The sequence below is a fragment of the Artibeus jamaicensis genome, unplaced genomic scaffold (assembly GCF_021234435.1).
Source record: "Artibeus jamaicensis isolate MK-2021 breed Jamaican fruit bat unplaced genomic scaffold, CSHL_Jam_final scaffold_916, whole genome shotgun sequence".
NCBI lineage: Eukaryota > Metazoa > Chordata > Mammalia > Chiroptera > Phyllostomidae > Artibeus > Artibeus jamaicensis.
In genome coordinates, this window is record NW_026522059.1 from 41,973,548 (window position 1) to 41,989,681 (window position 16,134).

The 16,134-nt window shown below is 37.5% G+C and overlaps 1 protein-coding gene across 2 annotated transcripts in view; it reads right to left on the reverse strand.

Moving 5' to 3' along the window:
• The window catches only part of NKAIN3 (sodium/potassium transporting ATPase interacting 3), a 536,135-nt gene that overhangs the window by 448,094 nt on the left and 71,907 nt on the right, over window positions 1-16,134 (reverse strand). The gene's annotated exons all lie outside the window — the stretch shown is intronic.

Below are 16,134 nucleotides of genomic sequence, written 5' to 3' on the forward strand. Positions count from 1 at the left end.
CAAGGTATAGTACACAATTCCAAATTTCTTAGTATACCACCTGTTTAGCAAACTGGAAAACTGACTTCAGTCAACACATATAAGCAACTGAGTTGCAGGATAAAAAATATAGCAATTACAGCTATAAAATCTTTATTAAATCATCCAGTTCCTGCCTTCCAACTGCTAAAGCATAAAGAAAAGCAAAATGTAGAAAAAATGAAATATAATGCACCATTCTCAATTAAAAAACCTACATATAAATGTTAAACTTTCTGTTTGAAAAAAATTTCTAAAGCTGAGGGTAAGCTAATGTTCTCATTTTTAAAATGTTTTAAGGGATTTTCCCCATGTGAATACAACTTTGAAATACCATGAACATGACTATTGTTGTATTAACAATAATTCAAAACACAGACACCTAGAAATATAGTACACACATGCTTTTTGTATAATATGTGTACATAATGTGCATAAGTAACTGTCGTACTTGTGTACAGTATATTTGCCATTTACATCAACTGTTTTAAATAGAAGTTATAGAGACTTGGCTACTTGACATTTAATGTTTCTATAACTCACCTCAAAATGTGCTTTATTTATTTGGTTTACAGCAGAACCCATCAAGTTCCAGCTCAAAGACAATGGCACCCCAGATACCATTACTACAGACTCCGCCCACCAGCCTGGCTGTCAGATGTATTTCTGAATTTCAACAATTAATCCATACTTTCATGTCAAGATGAAAAGCCTTTATAAGTCATCTCTCTTTCCTCAGTCTTATTTTTATAATTCCCCAACTTAAGAATATTAATGTAAAACTATCGAGCAGCACTTGGACACTAAGTACACCTTGACCACAACGACCCCCGTGATCATCTGTAAAGAATCAACATGTGGCACCTGCACTACAGCAATTCTGTGCCCACTTTCAAAAGCTAGTCCTTGTAGACAGCACACTAAATATTGGTTTTAAAACATTTGTTTAAATGAAAGGCAATGGGAATGTTCAACTGACACCAGAAGTAATTACAGAAGATTTGTGAAAAAATAAAAAGGGAATCAGACCATGGAAAATCACCAACCCACCATGGTATTTGACAAGAGGAAAGAAAAGTAACAACGAAATTACAAAACAGTCAGAAAGCAATTAAGAATATATGGCATCAGTAAGACCTCACATATCAGTGATCAGTCTAAGAGTAAATAGGATGAATTCTCCAATCAAAAGTCACAGAGTTGCTAGATGAAAACAAGACAAAACAAAAAAAAACCCACTCAACTCTGTATTGCCTATGAGACTCAGTTAATCTTTGAGGACATGCATATATATGCTCAAAGTAAAAGGATGAAAATGATATTCCATCCAAGTGGAAACCAAAGGAGAGTGGGGACGTGTAGCTACAATTATATTAGACTAAATAGACTTGAAGCTAAAAATGAGAAAAGAAGGTCATTATATAGTGAAAAAGGCATCAATCAACCAAGCAGATATAACTATTGTAAATATACACACACACACACACACACACACACACACACACAACGTTGGAACACCTACATATGTTAAGTAAATACCAGGAGAGCTAAAGGGGAAAAATGACAAAAACACAATAGTTTGGAACTTTGGCATGAGATAGATCATCCAGATAGAAAAATGACAAGACTGTTATTTTTGGACTTGAACCATACATCAAATGGACCGAAGAGACAGATACAGAACCTTCCAATCAATAGCAACAGAACATACATCCTTCTCAAGTCCATAGGGAACATTCCACAGGATAGATCACGTTGATAGGCCACAAAATAAGTCTTACCAAGTTTAAGGTTAAAATCACACCAAAAATCCTTACTAACCACAATGGTATGAAACTAAAAATCAATAAGAGAAAAGCTGGAAAATGTATGAACATATGCGAACTAAACAATATACTCTTGAACAACCCTGGAGTAAAAAAGCAGTCAAAATGAAAATTTAAAATCTCTTGAAACAAATGAAATCAGAAACACAACGTACCAAACATATGGGATGTTGCAAAAGCAGTTCTTAAAGAAAGTTTATAGTGATAAAGGCATGTGCCATTTAATAACTAGAATATGTCCTGAGAAATGTAGCATTAGGCAATTCTGTCATTGTATCAACAAGCTATGGTGCATTTACACAAACCTAGATGGGATAACCTACTACACATCTAGGCTACATGAGATACCACTATCATACATATGAACATATGATGTGCAGTTCATCTTTGACCAAAACATTGTTACATGGAACATGACTAAAATAAGAAAAAAAAAGATCTCAAATAAAGAGCCTAACTTGATACCTCAAAGGACTAGAAAAAATAGGAACAAACTAAGCACAAAATTATCAGAAGAAAGAAAGCAACAAAAATCTGAAATAAAGACCAGAAAAACAATAGAAAATATCAACAAAATTAAGAACTAGTTATTTGGAAAGAAAAATAAAATTGACAAACTTTCAGCTACACTAGCTAAGAAAAAAGAGAGGACTCATAAATAAAACTAGAAATTAAAGAGAAGACATATTACAGCTGATACCATAAAAAATCAAAAGAGACTACTACAGACAATTATATGCCAACAAACTGGACAACCTAAAAGAATGGAGGAATTCCTAAAAACATACAACTTAACAATACTGAATCATGAAAAAATAGAAAATCCAAACAGATGAATAATAAGAGGTTGAATTAGTAATAAAAAATCTCCTAACAAGTACAAACCCAGGTCCAGATGGATTCACAGGTGGATTTGACCAAACATTTAAAAAAGAGTTAATGCCTCTCAGGCTTTTCCAAAAAAACTGAAAATGAGGAAATATTCACAAACTCATTTTATGAGGCTAGATTTACCCTGGTATGAAACTGGATAAGGACACTACAAGAAAAGATAACTACTGGCCAATATTCCTGATGATGTAAAATATAGATGTAAAAATTCTGAAAAAATACCATCAAATTAAATTCACAAGCATATTAAAATGATCATACACCATGACCAAGTGTCTGGGATGCAAGGATGCTCAAATCAATCAACATGATACACTACATTAATAGAATGAAAGATAAAAATCATATGGTCACCTCAGTAGATGCAGAAAAAGATCTTTGACAAAATTAAACATCCTTTCATAGTAAAAGCTCCCAACAAATTCCCTATAGAGGAACATAGTGCAGCATAAAAAAGGGCATTTATAACGTGCTCGTAGCTAGTATCACACCCACTCGTAGCTAGCTCGTAGCTCGTAGCTACGAGCTCGTAGCTAGTGAAAGGTTGAAAGTTCTTCTTCTAAAGAAAGGAACAAAGAAATGTGCACTCTCACCATTCTTTTTTTAGGGATATTTTATTTTTTAAAAGATTTTATTTATTTACTTTTAGAGAGAGGGGAAGAGAAGAAAGAGAAGGGAAGAAACTTCAATGTGTGGTTGCCTCTTGCATGTCCCCTACTGGAGACCTGGCCTGCAACCCAGGCATGTGCCCTGACTGGGAATCTAACCATTGACTGTTTGGTTCACAGTTGGCAATCAACTCACTGAGCTACACCAGTCAAGACTCACCATTCTTACTTAACCTAGTAATCAAAGTCCTATCTAGAGCAATTAGGCAAGGAAAATAAACAAAGGGCATCCAAATTGGAGACAAGTAAAACTGTCTCTGCACATGATATGATCTTATATAAAGGAAATCTTAAAAACCAGCAAAGAAACTGTTAGAACTAGCAAATGAACTCACTACAGATGCAGGATGTAAAATCAACACATAGAAATTGGTTATGTTTCTATACACTAATAACAGAATATCTGAAAGGAAATGAAACAACACCATTTACAATAGCATCATGAACAATAAAACACTGTTATATGTTAATTATAACAATAAAACTGGAATAAAAACAATAAAATACTTAGGAATAAATTTAAGCAAGGAGGTTAGAGGTCTGTACACTGAAATCTCTAAAATTTTGATGCAAGAACTTGAAGACACAAACAAATGGAAAGACATCTGATATTTATGGATCAGAAGAATTAATATTTCTAAAATACTATACAAAGTTATCTATAGACTTAAAACAAATGCTATCACAATTCTAATGGTATTATTCATAGAAATAGAAGAATTATTCTAAAATATGTATGGAACCAAAAAATAATCTAAATAGCCAAAGCAATTATGATAAAAAAGAACAAAGCTGGAGGCATATTCTTCTTGATTTCAAACAATATTACAAAGCTATAGTGATCAAAATAGTATGGTACTAGCATAAAAACAGAATCAATGGAATAGTATCAAGAGCTCAAAAATAGACTCTTACATATACATTCAACTAATACTTAACAAGGAAGCCATAAATACTCCATGGGAAAAGGCTAGTTATGGATGTCCAACATTTTGGCATCTCTGGGCCCCACTGGAAGAAAAAGAGTTGTTTTGGGCTACATATTAAATATACAAACACTAACAAAAACAAAAATATCTCATAATGTTTTAAATAAATTTACAATTTTGTATTGGGCCACATGCGGCCCATGGGCTATGGGTGGACGCCCCTGGCCTAGTCTTTTCAATGATGTTGGGCAGCTGAATATTCTTTTGAAAAAGAATAAAATTGGAACTGAGTTTACACGAGTTACAAAAACTAACTCAGATTACATTAAAGATTTAAACATAAGACCTGAAACCATAAAGCTCCTAGAAGAAATGGGGAAAAAACTCCTTGAATTGATGTAAAAATGAATAGAGGAGCTAACAAGACATTTTCTCAAAGAAGACATCCAAATGGCAACAGGTACAGGAAAAGATGTTCAACATCATTAATCACCAGGGAAATGCAAATCAAAACCATAATGAGATATCACACCAGACTTGTTAGAATGTTATGATTAAGAAGACAAGAGACAACTAGGGTTAATAAGAATGTGCCAAAAAAGGAACCCCTTGTGTTCTGCTGGCAGGAATGTGAATTAATGCAGCCACTAAGGAAAATACTATAGAGGTTCTTCAAAAACCTTAAAATGGGATTACCACATGATATAGCAATCTAACTTTTTGGTGTATATCCAAAGGAAATAAAAATAGGATATCAAAAAAAAGGTATCTGTGATGCCATGTTTATTGCAATATTATTCACACTAGACAAGATACGGAAATAACCTAAGTGTCTATCAAAAGGTGAATGAATGAAGATGTGGTATATTTGTACAATAAAATATTACTCAGCCATGAGAAAGAAAGAAATCCTGACATTTGTACCAACATGGATGGACCCTAAGGGCAAATGCCAAGCAAGATACTGTATTTTTCAGACTATAAGATGCACCTTTCCCCACAAATTTGGGAGGAATAATGGTCGTTAATGCTGCTGTTGAGTTCTGTTTACATATACATTGCTGAAATATTATGTTATGCATGTTATTAAATATTTTACCACATTTTTTGCTTCAAAATTTTTTTCCTATTTTCCTCCTCTAAAACCTAGGTGTATCTTATCATCTGAAAAATACAGTAAGTCAGACAGCAAAAGACAAATACCTCACAATATCGCTTACATGTAGAATCTATACCACAAAACGAACTTATAGAAACAGAGCAGAATGGTGGTTGCGAGGGGCTGGGGAACTGGAGGAATTAGGAAGATACTGATCAAAGGGCGCTTACTTGCAGATAGAAGATAAATAAGTTCTGGGGATCTGATTGTGACCATAGTCAATAATACTGTATCGTATACTTAGAAGTGGCTAAGAGACTAGGTCTTAGATGTTCTCATCATGGAAAAGGAATAATAATTATGTGACATGATGGAGGTGTTAGGGAATGTTACGGTGGTAAGCACAGTGCAATAATGTCTCATATCAATGCACTTTACTCCTTAAATTTATATGATTTTATATGTCAATTATGCCTCAATTAAAAAAAGAAAAAAGAATAAAACTAATGATAGGTAGCAAACCAAGGTTCTAAAAATAACCTACAGTGTAGGTAGAAAATAACCTGTAGTGGAGGTAGTGTACTAGGATGATGAGGCTCAAGGACCTTGCATGGATACAGGTATAGGGGCAGCCTGGGCCAAGGATGCTGACTTAGAAAGCCCTTCTTTCCTTCCTTCTCTGAGACCAGAAAGGGGTGAGTGTTGGTCAATCTGGGATTAGAAGTGAGTCCATTACAGGGTTTGGATAGAATTCTTGGAGTCTGTCAACTTAGATGGGAAGTAATATATTTTTATTTTTACTAACATGGAATTAAAATTTATCATTACTGTTAATTAATGAATGTCAACAGCAAACTAAAGTAATATTAGCAGTACCTGTGACTTCATCATAGATATTTTCATTTTATTTCATGTTGTAATTATTGTAGATATCTCAAATGTTGTTCATGCCCATTATGACTTTGAAATTATAAAAGTTATCAGACATTCTAATCTTGCTTAACATATTATTAATAAAGATGCACACATATTCCTGTATCACATTTTACTTCTTTGCTTCACATGCCTGTGCTCAATCCACTGAGCTACACCAGCCAGGGCCTATATCACATTTTAAAAACACTTTGATAATGTCATCACAACATCTTTGATTGTCTTTGTAATCCACTGTGTTTTATATTGTGATGTTTAAAATAGCATTCTGAGAAGCAATTAATTAGCTTCCACAAATTGCCAATGTGGTCCTTGGACAAAAAAGGTCGAGAAACTGGCAGATGGTATGGAAGGGAGCAGACAGCTGGAGACACTCTTACCCTCCGAGAGAAAGGGGTTTTGGTCAAAGAGAAGAGTGAGAGAATTCTCTGGGAGGTGCCAGGACCAAAATGCCTAGACTTTTGGCCGCTCATTATGGCTCCCAGTCTGTTTCTGGGTGGTCCCAGGAACAAAGGATAGAGCAGGAAGGACTTCCTGCTCAGTAGAAAAAAAAGTTTTGTGATAATAGGTATATATAAGAGAATAATATTTTTTTCAGAAAAATAATTTGTCGCTTGATTAAATGGGATAATTCATGTCAAAATAACTACTCAAATAATATTGACCGTAAGCCAGGCAGTGTTCTGTGTGATTTAGACATATCCTCACGTCAATCCAACACAGCAGGCAGTGTTATTGGCCCCATTTTGCAGATGGAGAGGTTAGGCAAATTGAGGTGAAGTTGCTCAGGGCAGGCCAGGAGTTCTGCCACAATCCCAGGATTTGGATATAACCAGGTGGACTCAGGACTATGTACCCTTATGCAGGCTGCCGGATGACTTTCTAAAGTATTAATAACTAATATTATTTGCTTGTACTCTGCAATAATAATAAGTAAAATGTGATATATTACAGCTAGAAATAAAAAAATAACATTCCATGTTTGTATTTTCCACTCAGTTGTTCTCATCGGATGTGCTTCCAATAAGTATACTGTCAGTTTGTTACCCTAAGGTCTGCCATGACCTGCCCTCAGGCTGGGTTCTAAGGAAGAGAATCTGAAACTTTGAAGGGTGGTGCTTTCCATGACTGATGGTCTAACCCAACTTTTGACTTTATTCATATATTCCTTTCAGAAAACATTCTGAGGTGTGTGGGCAGCTGTGCTATGCTGGCTGCAGCTGCTGCGATAACCTTCTTCCTGCAGCACATCAGTGAGAGAGCAGCCCTGGAGTCCTGCATCACCAGACGAGAAACATTAAGAGCATCAGGAGTTTCTTTATGCAGAAGTCTCAGGCTTCCCCACTGGGGAGATAAGCTGAGGCCCGGCAAGCAGTATGTGGCCTGGAGATTTTCAGGAAGGGAGAAATCAAACACTTTGTTGCAGAGGTAAAGCTTGACTTACAAGGTTTTTACTGCATTGGTCTTTGTGGATATCGTCTGCATTCGAAAGAATACCCAGACCTGTCTCAGATATCACTGTGAATATATAGCCATTCATATAATACTATGAATAGTTCTGAGCGCCAATAAAATAATATACTTCCAAATTCTCAAGGAAAATGGAGACTTTTTTACTTAAGAGTTGAGAGGTATGATTATGTTTTGAAATTTGAGTCAAAACTATAAGAGTGTAGATCTCTTTTGCTTTGTATCCTCCTTTTACGCAGCTCCATGTATTGGAAACTATTTTTATCTAATGGGAAAAACAGAGATATAAATGGTTTTCCAGTAATAACAGAATGAATTGAAATCTGGATTGAGAGTTAGAAGACCTGAATTGTAGTACTGACTTAGTCCCTCATTTATTTCTGAATAGTTTGTAGTTCAATAGCTTTCAAAAGAAGTTTACAGGGTGACTTGCAATAAACACTTGCCTAGAAAAGAACATAAGAGAATTAAATGGAGAATCAGAAACAACATATAAGAAGAGAAAAATTTTCCTTAACCCACTTCATGTAACACTGAGGAAATTGAACAAAAGTAAGAAGGGGAAAGATGATGAACCTCCTAAGCTTCACTGTCATTAAAGTCCACTAGTTCTCAATAAAAGCATATTTCTGGTTTTTTTGTTTTGTTTTCTTTCCTGAGTCTAGATTTTAGAAAAATTTTTTTCTTGTGGACCTTTATATAAAAAGGCATCAAGCTGGACAACTCTTCTCAAAAAAAACAAAAGTTCGGAATAAAAGTTAATGGTGTTTTATCGCACTGCACTTGAGCAAAAGGTAATTTCTTTGGAGACCCAATTCACTGTAGTTCAGGTCAATCACCTTTGCTACTTCACAGAAGGAGTCACCGGGGAGCTCCGTGACTTCTCTTTCCTCTTAATTGGTAAAACAGACATCGTCTTTAAGTGAACTCCAAAGTTCCTTCTAACTCACAGGTGATATTATTTCTAGGAGTAATTTCATTTAGACTTTCTACTCTTGTTAACACACCAGCCAAGCCCACATACCCACAGTGCAGGGATTCTCATCACCTTTTTTTTTTTTTTATAAATTTTGCTTCAAGTAAGAAACAGGGTCCTCCACAGTACCTGAAAAAGCAATGCCTGCTGAATTAACCAGTGAATACGAGTATTTCAAAGTCCTCACTGCCACTTTTATATCTTGTGTTTAAAAAAGGCTCAGCTTCACTGAGTTGTCTTTATATCCTATGAATTCTAAAATCAACAACTCAAGCAATCTCTGTAGCCAATAGTAGTTCCAAGGGTAACCTAATAGCACCAAGGTACATGCTACAATTTCTAGATAAGTAAGCAGAATATGTCGCCCTATAATATGCCTCTTTGGCACACTTGGAACTCAGTTATTTTTAAGAAATGGCTCTAAAAACTGAGATGTTACCCTTTTGTAAAATACATTTACATTTTTAAGGGATCTCTCCATTTGTAAGGGTTCTCTCTCTTTCTCTCCAAGGAAGAGGAGAAGATTAAGTGTCTAGAGCTTCTTTTAATGGAGAAGATAGCAACTTAAACCTGCATAACAACCGCACTTTTGTTTAAAGGCATATGTTTCACTTTACTGCATTATACAGATACTGCCTTTTTTTTTTACAAATTGAAAGCAAGATCCTCCACCAGCAAAAAGATTAGAACTTGCTAAAGGCTCAGACGATGGTTAGTATTTTTAGCAATAAAGTTTTTTTTATTACAAGATATACATTGATTTTTTGGATATAATGCTACTGCACACTTACATTACAATATAGTATAAAAATAAATTTTATATGCACCAGGACACCAAAAAATTAGTGTGACTCGCTTTATTGCAATATTTGCTTTATTGTGGTATTCTGGAACTGAATCCCTGATATCTCCAAGGTGCCTGCCTGTACTGGGCTTTGACGGAAAATTCCCCGTAACTGGCTAGCCCCACTGCCAACATTTTTGTTTTGTCTTGAGCTGCAGATGGTATTTTATGTTGCTGGCTTGGGCCATTTCAGGGAGTTATTCAATTTTCCTGGGTATCTCCCATGTATACAACAGGTATACTTGTTATTAAACTTTTATTTGTTTCCCTCATCTTCATCTGCCTTTTATTATGGGTGGAGGGAGTCTCAGCCAAGAACCTAGAAGAGGAGAGGAACAATTATTTTTTCTCCCCCACAGTGTGCAAAGAATAAGGTTAGCATTGTCACTTCAATTTTGTTCCACTCCAGTTCTCTCTGTATATAGCAGAGACACTGAGCTTCTTACAACATAAATTTGACCATGCCTTCTCCTGCATAAACACCTGAATAGCTTCTTTTGGGGTTAAGGAAAAAAGAAATACACATTCTTTACAATGTCCTATGAGGACTTGCTAGATGGGTTCCTGGACACCTGCCCCCCTCCCTCCTCTCCCGACTTCCCACCCTAACTTGCTGGGCTTCACTTACCCTGGAGGTTTAGTTCCCTAGACTCACCCACCACATCCTGACCCTGGAACCCCCCCACACACTCAGGTCTGCTCTTCCCACTGGGCTAATCACAGCACCTTCCCTTCCCATCCTTTCATCTCAACTGCCACCTATTAAGAGAGACCCTCCCTAACCACCTTTAGTTAAGAGCTGATCCCAATATTTTGCATTTCAGTTCACGTTTGTTCCTTTCATAACACTCCTCAAAACTCACAATTACTTTGTTGACATGTTCTTCCTTCCGTCTGACATTGTGTAATGTACGTTCCATGACGACAGACTTCTGCTGCCTTGTCTACTGTTGCATTTCAAGCCCTGACTGGCCCATGTTTAGTGAACAACTAAAGAATAACTGCATTTTAGAATCATCATGGCAACACTATCATCAGATTTCACGGTCCCTTTACTCACATTATTTCCTATTTCGTATCCTCAACGTGAATACAGTTTCTAAGCAAACTAATTGCAAACTTTTCTTATCAAAAAATATGACGACTTCTGAAAGTTCACAATGGTATATTAAAAACCTACCAAAGTCAACAAGATGTTTATGGCACCTTCAAACTAATATCTTATCAGAGCAGCTCAGAATTAGTGGACACATCATTGACAGAAAAACAAATACTGTATCTAGAGGAGTTTTAGAGGAGGAAAATAGAGAAAAATTTAAAACAAAAAATATTCAATAACGTAAATAACATAAAATTCCACCAATGTAAATGTAAACAAAACTCAACAGCAGCATTAACAACCATTACTCCTCCTAAATTGGGGGAGTGCATTTTATACTCTGAAAAATACAGAATATATCAAAAGATACTGGGCAAATGTTTTGTCAAAGAAGACACTGGACCAAGACTTGGTGTGAAAAGTTCCTTTATATTCCTCTACTAAATCAATTCCCCACTCTTTCTATAAAAATACATTATAACAATAAGTTACTGTGGAACCATGACCAATAAGACATGTTCTTTGCCTCTTCTAGACAATTGTTTTCATAAACTATAGTTGACAATCAATTCAGTAGACAATCACCAGAATTTCTAACCTTTAAATACAGTAGAAAAAAAGAGTGGAAAATATCAAAGTACATTCCACAGATACGGGGTAACAGCTATTGGAAGAAACTTGTTTTACTTATGTGTTTGAATGTATGTTATGCATGCTTATTCTGGGGTTGAATGTAAATCATTGGTTTCAGTTAAAAACAAGCTGAAAACCACAAAACTTGGCAGTAAAAGAAGTAGAAAGAAGGGCTAGCAACTGCTTGTAAAGCATGTGCATATATCCACATTGGTTATACCCCTATAAGGGTACGAATGAGGCTCAGGACATCTGACCTCAAAGTATGGCACCTTGGCATATTGAGCTGAAGGAATCTGCAAACACAGCAGAAGCAGAAAGGTCATGAGCTTCCCCCCAACTCTCTTCTTCTGAAATGGCCCTAAAACCCTTGTGTGAGAGGCAGTCTCCTTAAACCCAGAAGAAAGGAGCATCCTTATCCTAACAAACAGGCCTCGCTGAGTTTACCCCAGTTCACTACACTAACCTCATGCTTTCTGATCTATTGTTCACATGACTGCCAAGCCTTCATTACACCTAGTGTAAAAATACTCAGGTCTAACTCTTCAGGTCTTCATTTCCCTATGAAGGCTCTTGTGCCATGTAAAATTTATATTAAATAAATCTCTATGCTTTTCTTCTTTTAATGTGTCTTTGTTAGTTTCACTTCAGACTGAGCCAGGGACTCCAAGAAAGAAGATCAAGAAATATATTTTTCTCCCCTAATGTACTCACACGCTTTCTTTGTTCCTGTGATAAGTTTCATTCTGCCTTGTATTTTAGATACTTGTTTTTATATCTGGTTCGAGTTAAAATGTAAAATCCTGGAGGGTAAAAAAATATCTTACTCATGAATGAATTGAATTAAGGTCAAGCATTATGTTGGATTAAAGATGGCCACCGTTATCTGACACCCTTTCTATTAAGGGTGTCCAAAAATGGTCACTTCTTTTCCCTCTCAGTCTGGGAGGGGACGTCTGTGGCTGTGCTGACCAGTGAAAATGGCAGAAATGATGAAGTGATGTGTGCTTCCAGGCCTAGACCTTACAGAGCTCAGGGGGAGGAGCAACTTGGATGGGCACACCCGCGGCACATTCATTCTTGGGGCCTGATCCCCCATTCGGGAAGCTGGGTAGCTTGCTGGAAAAACCATGGACCAGGGCCCTGTGACCACTAGACAGGAGGGAAGCTGGGCTGAGCTCCCCACCTCTAGTGTCATGGTGAAACTCAAAGGCATGTGTGTGAGGCCTTCTTGGGTCTTATAAACTCAAAACTAGGCACTGGCAAACCATGGCCTGCAGGGTATCAGCCTGCTTTTGTAAATAAAATTTTATCAGAACACAACCAGTTATCTATTTGCATATCGTCAGTAGCTCTTTTCACATTATAACAGCAGGGCTTAGCAGCAGTGAGACACCATGCCCCACAAAGTCTGAAATATTTCCGATCTGGTCCTCCACACAGAAATGGCGTGACCCCTATTCTAAACCATCTCAGACACCTCCGAATGACCACAGATGACACTACATAGAGCAGACCAATCTCTCATTCTGCCTATATTTCTCATCTATAAAAATTGTCACCCAGAATACAGTGACTATAGTTTTAAGCCACTTGTTTTAGGGTGGATTTTTATGCAATAGTAGGAAATGGAAAGATAAGTTATTTCCGGGAAGTGTGATGGTGTCGTATGAAACCTGTGACATGAGTTGAGGGCTTTGGAATCAGGCCATGGACAGGAGCTGAAAGGGCCTGATCCTGACTGTTAGTAGAAAAATAAAGAGACGGTTAGTAAAAGCAGCAAGAACTCTGAAGAGACTGTTGGTGAAGCTTTGAGGGACAGTGAAAATACGTTAGTGGAGGCTGGGGAACGTGAGCTACTTTTTCTGTATTGGCAAAAAATTTTGACATTAGTGTTTTCTGTGGTATGAAGAAAATGGTAACGAATGTAATGAATGTGTGACTCTGGCAAAAAAAAAAAAGAAGAAAAAAAAAGATTAACAGGCAAAACAGAGAAAGCACCAACTGGCTTCTCACCGCTGAGAATAAAATATGAGAAGAAAGATGAACTAGAAAAATAATACCTACTGATTTGTGAGCAGAATATACAGGAAATATAAAGTAGCCAGAGCAGGGTGGGTATGAAAATGAAACTTTCGCATCCAGCGTCTCCCAGCAATAGACTTGCAAAGTCAGACATGACCCCAGGACGAAGGGTACATGCGAGCTTTCACCTGTAAAACTGGTTGTGGGTAAACAATCTCAATTCTTTTGATGAGACCTCAAAAACATTTGAGGGTGAGCTTAATAGGGCTTCTAAGAATCTTAAGGCATGTACATCTTAGTCTTTCTCTGCCAGGAAAGAGGGCCTCTATGAAACTTGAGATACACTTAGTAAACCCTTCCAACCAGACAAAAGGTCTTGGTATTATCTTTCCCTGAGTAACCTAAATCTTAGCCCAGAGGAAGAAAAGGACATGTCACAAACAAATTTGCATGTGGCTTTTAGTTAATAAATTGGGTTATCTTTGACACACAGGAGCCCTATAAAGATTTTTATAGAATAGGACGGGTGACTCAGAGAGCATACCCAACAGACACTGCAGGCACCTCTAGGGAACAGGACCAGACCCAATCAGGAAACCGGTGACAGGTATCTGGTTGGGTTTCAGAATCGGTGTGGAACAGGAACTGCTCCCTCATCCTGTTTTCTCCTTTTGAAGAGGAGGGTCTATGGTTATCCTTTCTTTCTTTTTTTAATTTTTTTTAAGAAACTCTCCTTTTTTAAAGATTTTATTAATTTATCTTTAGAGGGGAAGGGAAGGAGAGAGGGAGAGAAATATCAATGTATGGTTGCCTCTCGTGCGCCCCCTGCTGGGAACTGGCCTGCAACCCAGGCATGTGCCCTGACTGGGAATGGAACCACGGTTGTTTGGTTTGGAGGCCTATGCTCAATCCACTGAGCTACACCAGCCAGGGTTGGTTATCCTTTCTTTATTTCGCCACTACATGTTAAGAGGAGAGCAGATACATTCTCCCAACGGTTCACAGATCTTCAGGTTGAAAGGAACCACACTCAAAGACCCTCACCCATACATGGTCTTGATTTACATCATCAACTTTTTCAATTCAAGGCAATGTTACAACAGGGTGAGACTGTTTAATGTGGAAGGAATGTAAGTAATCTGTGGCCAGAAGATGAACGACACTCCTTCTATACAGCATCACCCATCTCCCCTTATATCAGTGGGTGCTCTGTGACCATACGACCATTAGAATGTGGTGAAAGCTACACTGTGCCGATTTTTAATCCTGGGCCTAAGGAGACCGAAAGTTCCTGGTTCCTAACTCTTGGGTTACTCACTTTTGGCGCCGTGAACTGCCATGCTAGGCCTCCAAAGACTCTGCTCAAGAGAGCAAGTGAAGGTTCTGAATCCACAGTTTTCGAATTTCCCAGTTTGCATTTGTGAAGTCACCACTGACCCTCCAGTAGAGCCACTAGCTAGATTCCAACACAGATGCCGCATGAAAAAAAAATTTCCCAGACAAAGGCGGTCCAAGTTTTGACCCACAAAATCCTAAGTAGTAACAAAATGGTTGTTGATTTAAAGCACTAAGTTTTCGAGTGATTTGTTACTCAGCAATAGATAATAAACATATTTCATACTGCTACTAAAAATACACAATTATATCTTCAGCATATCTATTCTCCAAAGCCAATGAGTTTTAAAAACTACATTTTCTGTTATAAGTTGAATTGTGTCTCACCCCCCCCAAAAAAAAAATAGTCCAAAGTCCTAACCCCCAGCACTTGCAAATCCAGACTTACTTAGAAATAAGGTCTTTGCAGATGCAATCAAAGGTAGGTGAATAGTACAAAACTGGGGTGGGCCCTAATCCAATGACTGGAGTCCTTATAAGAAGGGGAACTCTGGCCACAGACACACAGGGGAGAGGCCATGTGAAGACGGATGGCTACAGAGACTCGAGTCCAATGTCTCTCTCTAACCCAGGGAACACCCAGGATTGCAGGCAACCACCAAAAGCAAAGAAAAAAAATCCTCCCTCAGAACCTTTCAGGGAGACCATGGCCCTGCCGACATCTTGATTTTGAACTTTTAACCTCCAGAACTGGAGGTGAGAAAATAAACATCTGTTATTTTGAGACACCTGGTTTGTGATCCTTTGTTACTGCAGCCCTAGGTGGCTAATACAGTCTCCTACAGCACATGGTGTAGAACAGATTTTTTATGTCTATTACAAACACTCCTGATAACATATAACACAGCTTCCGAAATAGTATTAATACTGCGTGGTAATCTTCACAAAGCCTAGCACATACAAATTCTACGTATTTCAGCTGGTTCCCCCTTGTGCCAGTGTTCTTTTTCATGCCAATTCTTAGTGGCATGACAGTGGAGTGTTCTGTGGCTTCATGCTGCCTGGCCCTTCAAATCCACTTAATGGCGTATGGGCCACGCCTGAGGAAGGGCTAGAACTGTAAAAGGGGATAAAAATCCAATGAGACAACACCATCACTTGCCAGCAGTGTGATGACAGATGACTGCAATTAGTCTCTTACACGGGATTTGGAAATTTGCTATGGCTTTCAGGTTTTCATTCTAAATACTTTCAGATAATGACACTTGGGCCCAAAACAGAAGTGGAACATTTAGTAGAGCTGCATTTGTGTCTGTATCAATACTTCAGAATGCTTATCACTCTAAAAACAGGAGAAAAGTTTACACTGCTTATTCTTACTGTATGAT